We start from the raw sequence: 6000 nt of genomic DNA on the forward strand, positions 1-6000 counted from the left end.
CGATCGATTGAGGTTGTACTGTGCGTTTGTGCGTTTGAATTTCTGTAGCTGTAAATTAACACTCGTAATTGAAACGATAATGAGGGAGGAGAAGTACGCGTGTGCTGTTTAATTTTAAAAGGTTAAAGGGAGCACTTTTTGCTGCTCAAAACAAACAGCAACATTTAATTACCCGTCTGCATTGCTAATATGCCGGTAGGCCGTAGTGATGTGTAACAGGTTAGAAATGCGGTGTCGATTCATTTAAATACAATGTCAGACGATTGATAAGCAGTTTTTGTTTTTGTTGTGATTTTCATTTATTGTCAAGAGTGTAACAGCGTTTCCGTGGTGTAGTGGTTATCACATCCGCCTAACACGCGGAAGGCCCCCGGTTCGATCCCGGGCGGAAACAGAATGATTTTTAATGTTATATTCACAGCAAAAATTTTGACTTATTCTAAAATAATTCAACCGCTAAGCGATTTTTAATTTTAAGGAAATTTAAAATCCATTATTCTTCTTCTTAGTTTCGAGTTGCATAAGGCACTTATGTTTGGTAGCAAAAGTGAAATTTACACCAGGTGTTTGTATGTTTTGATGCTACAAATATCAAATATCAGTCGATAAAGAAGATTTTCTCCTTTAAAAACGATTTGTGGCAGCGGTGGGATTCGAACCCACGCCACCGAAGTGACTGGTGCCTTAAACCAGCGCCTTAGACCGCTCGGCCACGCTACCTTTGTAATTAGTTGAAAACATAATTTAGATTTGTTTGACGCCGAGCGTAAAATGCTTGCAATGTATTATTTTCTAGAGCCCAAATATCATCTACCAGATACAATGGCAAACATGTTTCCCGCATTTGCTTTGCTGCAAATATCGAGAAGACAATTAGATGCACAAAGTCTCAACAATGTCCCATATTTAAATTCTAGAATGCACAAAGTGATTTTGCTGACAGACATTTTGGCGCCCATTTGTGGACTTCACATCGCAGCACCTTAAACCATAAAGTATTTTGATTCGAAACAAGACCTAGATTTTTGAGTGGAGAGCATTCAAACTCACAGTGTTCCCGTGGTGTAGTGGTTATCACATCCGCCTAACACGCGGAAGGCCCCCGGTTCGATCCCGGGCGGAAACAATATGCTTTTTTATTGTGTACGGCAATATCAGTCAACATTGGTCTTTGTGAAAACAAGATATCCGGAGTGATTTGAGATTTGGGCGTAATTGCTTTTGTAAACAAACACGTCAATTACTGATTTCTCTTGAATAAAAGCTCAATCTCACAAACAAACTATACCAAATGATAAAGGAATCATTCCTCTATCTCAAAGTGTTATTAATTTTCGAGATTGAGCTTTTATTCGTGAGAAATCGGTGATTGACGTGTTTGTTTACAAATGCAATTACGCCCAAATCTCAAATCACTCCGGATTTTATTGTTACACAAAATTTTAGCATACTTTAATCCAGTGACTTTTAAACTTTTGTTGATTGCAACTAAAGGGCGAACACGAAATTATTGCGACACATTCAACATGGCATAACTTTTTTACCATTGGGTAAAAATCAACCAAATTTTGCACACTTTCTCATTGATGTGTATTGTGTACATGCTGTCAAACTCGAAGTCGTGTTTTTCGATTCAACGAAAATGGAGGTGAACCAACGCGAGTTGAGAGAACAAATTCTTTCCAAACACCTGGAATTTCCTGACCTGTCGCACCGGCAGTTGGGAAAAATGTTGAACATTCACCATTCAACCGTCTCCAGAGTGTTGAAGCGGTTCCAGGAGCGGTTGACGTTGGACCACGGCAAAGGAGCTGGAAGAAAACCGGGACCGGAGAACAAAAAGACGGAGGGAAAGGTGAAGCGGATGATTAAAGCAAATCCCAACGTCTCAAGCCGTGATTTGGCTAAAAAGATCGGCATGTCGCAGAGCTACGTCCAGAATGCAAAGAAGAGAGCTGGACTACATACATACAAGGTACAGAACTTCCCAAACCGCGATGAGCGGCAACAATCGACGGGTAAAACTCGGGCACGGAAACTCTACGAGAAGATGCTGACAAAATATGGCTGCTGTGTGATGGACGACGAAACGTATATAAAAGCCGATTTTAAGCAAATTCCGGGGTTGGAGTTTTTCACCGGCAAGAGCAAGTTCGATGTGGACGACAAATTTAAGAAGAAGAAAATGTCGAAGTTCGCCTCCAAATATCTCATTTGGCAGGCCATCTGCTCTTGCGGACTGAGGAGTGAGCCTTTCGTGACAAAGGGCACAGTAAATGGCGAGATCTACAAATCTGAGTGCCTCGAGAAGCGCCTTTTGCCGTTCTTGCAGCAGCACGACGAAGCTCCGCTATTTTGGCCAGATTTGGCATCATGCCACTATTCTAAAAGTGTCCTGGAGTGGTATGAGGCCAATTCTGTCCATTTTGTTCCAAAGGACATGAATCCGCCAAACTGTCCGGAGCTACCGGATGACACTGTAAAGACTTTGATGGAGGGCATCAAGCAAAAATGCGTTCAATTTTTCACTCAAGGCTCCATCGATTAACTTTTATTTTGATTTTTGAAGTAAATATATGTATAAAACTACCCTAAAATTTTGGTTTGATTCTAAACATTATAAGAAAATTGGCATGACATTTTCGGTGTCGCAATAATTTCGTGTTCGCCCTTTAGCTTTGACAAATCTCGTAACCGATATTGCAGTCAGATACTGCAAGTAGGGATGATATTTCATCTAAAATAGTTACTTACCTTACCAATCAGGCTATGGCCTTGTTGTCCTCTGCTGTCCGAAGAAGTCGTCTCCACTCTACTCGATCCATGGCCACACTTCGCCAGCCTCGTAGTCTTCGAAGGGTCCGCAGGTCGCCTTCTACTTGGTCGATCTACCTTGCCCGCTGCGCACCTCTTCTTCTTGTTCCTGTTGGGTCGCTTTCTAGAACCATTTTCACTGGGTCGTCGTGTGGCATTCTTACGACGTGCCCAGCCTACCGTAGTCGCTCAATTTTTACAATGTGGACGATGGATGGTTCTTCCAGCAGCTGGTGCAATTCGTGGTTCATTCGCCTCCTCCACGTTCCGTCATCCATCTGCACTCCACCGTAGATGGTACGCAACACATTCCGTTCGAAAACACCATTGGTCCTCCACAAGCATAGTCCAGGTCTCGTGGCCGTAGAGGACCACCGGTCTAATCAGCGTCTTGTAGACAGTCAACTTCGCGCGGCGGCGAATTTTATTCGACCGGAGCGTCCTCCGGAGTCCAAAGTAGGCACGATTCCCTGCCATAATGCATCTTTGAATTTCTCTGCTGGTATTATTTTCGGCGGTCACCAGTGAGCCCAAATACACGAATTCATCGACCACCTCGATTTCGTCACCGTCAATCGGAACTCAGGGTGGGAGGCTAACATTGTCTTCCCTAGAACCTCTTCCTTTCATGTATTTCGTCTTTGATGCGTTGATGACAAGTCCAATCCGCCTAGCTTCAGCCTTCAGTCTGATGGACGTTTCCGCCATCATCTCAAAGTTCCGTGCCATGATGTCGATGTCATCGGCGAAGCCAAGAAGCTGGAATGACTTCCTGAAGATCGCGCCACTCGTGTCTATCCCAGCTATTCTGATCGGTGTGATGCGATGTTGAATAGCAGACACGAAAGTCCATCACCTTGCCGTAACCTCCTTCGAGATTCAAAGGGACTCGAGAGCGTCCCCGATACTCGAACAACGCACATCACTTGATCCATCGTCGCCTTGACCAATCGCGTCAGTTTATCCGGAAATCCGTACTCGTGCATAATCTTCCATAGCTTATCTCGATTGTGTCGTATGCGGATTTGAAATCGATGAACAAATTATGTGTGGGCACGTTGTATTCGCAGCATTTCTGCAGAACCTGCCGAATCGCGAAAATTTGGTCCATGGTAGCGCGGGCACCCATGAATCCCGCCTGGTATTGCCCCACGAACTCAAATGATGACAGACGGCGGCATAGAATTTGGGAGAGTACCTTGTAGGCGGCGCTCAGCAGTGTGATCGCGCGGTAGTTGCAGCAATCAAACTAATCGCTCTTTTTGTAGATTGGGCATACGGCACCTTTCATCCACTCCTCCGGTAATATCTCCTTCCCCCCAAATCTTGGCAATTACCCAGTGCAGCGCTCTAGCCAGTGCTTCACCACCGTATTTTAATAGCTCACTTGGTAATTGATCTACACCAGTTGTTTTGTTGATCTTCAGCCGACCGATCTCCTCCTCAACTTCTTGAAGATCAGTGCACATAGTGAAGATTCAGCAGCCACTCTTTTTAGTACCCATATTCACACATAGAGCACGTTTACGTTAGGCTGTTTCATAAAAAAAAGCTACAAGGGACAGCCTTATGGGGTTGTACGCAATGGCGACCTAGGACTACGTGGTCTTATAAAATAAATATTATGTGTTAACTGCAGCATGGGCTTCCCAACTAACAATTTTCACAATGTAAACGCTTTACTCATTTCATTTATACAGCCTCAAGCTGTATTCAAACGTTATACAATATGAGGAAACCTTTACTCAACCTCTATACAAGCAAATCTGGCGAACTTAGTCAGCTATTTATGGCTGTTGGAACGGTCGGGAGAAGCTCTTATTGCATATCCATTAACGTTTCTATACAGCTGTTATCCTGCTGTTTAGTTGTGTGTGAACTTGAAAGGCGCTTATTCAACCTTTTCCCGGTTATCCAATAATCACTACACAGCTTTCTCTTGAAACCGTGTTAAATACTGTTTACGCTTTTTTATGAAGGAATTTATTGAGTTTTTTTTTGCTGTGAATCAAATTAATCGAAATTAGTTACAAATCATCACCAAATAATTTACCCTGCACCGGAACCTGGAATCGAACTCGAGACAACCTCATTGGCAAACCTGCACACTACCAACTGTGCTACGCAAACACTTTGAACTTATGTAAACAAATCAAGATTCCCTTCTACAACAAAATCGCTGAGTATAGGCTTTATAATAGTGCACACGAATCACTTTTCTCGACTAGTTATAAAAGAGCAGAGTAAAAGCTGTAAATCTGCACACGTCTAAAAATAAACCTAGTTGACTGTGAAAATGCTTCCGAAGTTGCTCTAAAACAATTTATAAGCTGAGTACAGGTTGTTTAGTTGTTGAAAAAGCACTTTTGATGTTTATGTTATTCAGCAAGAGTGGTTGGTTGTTTAGAAGCCATCGAATGAGTAATATATTCACTTTGTTAGCTTTGTTTTGCAGCTACAAGTTGAAAGTTGATTAGTGTGTGAATAGAAGTGACATTAGCGTTTATTGGCTGATGTTATTCAGTGCGACTGACAAATTGAATAATGGTTGTGAGAAAGTTGAGTAAACGCTCTCCAAAACTATTTTGCTAGCTTTTGCTTGTAGCTGTATCTGCAGCTTCTTTTCAGCTACTTTACAGCACAACGCTGGAAAAGTTGGCTTACAAAGCTGAAAATGTTAGTTGGGTTGTGTTTTGTGTAGGAATAGGCATTTGAGCGGGGTTCTCTCTGTTTATACTCTTTACTATGACGCGCTTGACATAGATGGCCCACAGCGATTCACAAAGAGCTACTGATTCTGATCAATAGCGGTGCGGCTTCTTCTTCCTTCTATGGATGCTCATTAGAGTGATGCAAAATTTTAAATTTTCGCTCCACAATACTTAAACGATTCCAAATCGGATCCTGACTAACCTCTCAAAATTGAACTCATTTGGTGAGAAACTGAGATGGCACAAACCATTTGAAGTTTGTATGGGAATTACTATGGTAAAACCAAGATTTTTGTTAATAACTTTTTCCTGTCTCGTTTTACATCGTTTTACATAGAAACTATCTTCAGCAAAGTTGTAGCTGAGAAAATTTTCTATAAGAATGGCTATCGAACTGTTTCGCAGCTCAATGTGGAAAAATACTAGAAGGCAATGAACCAAAAGTTGAGATTTCCCATAGTAATTTACATGTAAA

General features: G+C 42.2%; 3 non-coding genes across 3 annotated transcripts; 2 read left to right on the forward strand and 1 right to left on the reverse strand.

Annotated features, from left to right (window-relative positions):
* The first annotated feature begins 321 nt into the window (after window positions 1–321).
* On the forward strand, window positions 322–394 carry TRNAV-AAC (transfer RNA valine (anticodon AAC)). The gene has a single exon. It is a non-coding gene; the product is annotated as a tRNA-Val (tRNA).
* A 244-nt stretch (window positions 395–638) lies between these two features.
* TRNAL-AAG (transfer RNA leucine (anticodon AAG)) lies at window positions 639–720 on the reverse strand. The gene has a single exon. It is a non-coding gene; the product is annotated as a tRNA-Leu (tRNA).
* A 333-nt stretch (window positions 721–1053) lies between these two features.
* TRNAV-AAC (transfer RNA valine (anticodon AAC)) lies at window positions 1054–1126 on the forward strand. Its single transcript has one exon. It is a non-coding gene; the product is annotated as a tRNA-Val (tRNA).
* The last annotated feature ends 4874 nt before the right edge of the window (window positions 1127–6000 follow it).

This window comes from Ochlerotatus camptorhynchus, unplaced genomic scaffold (assembly GCF_037179485.1).
Source record: "Ochlerotatus camptorhynchus isolate MF236.1 unplaced genomic scaffold, CSIRO-AGI_Acam_v1.1 ptg000358l, whole genome shotgun sequence".
Taxonomy (NCBI): Eukaryota; Metazoa; Arthropoda; class Insecta; order Diptera; family Culicidae; genus Ochlerotatus; species Ochlerotatus camptorhynchus.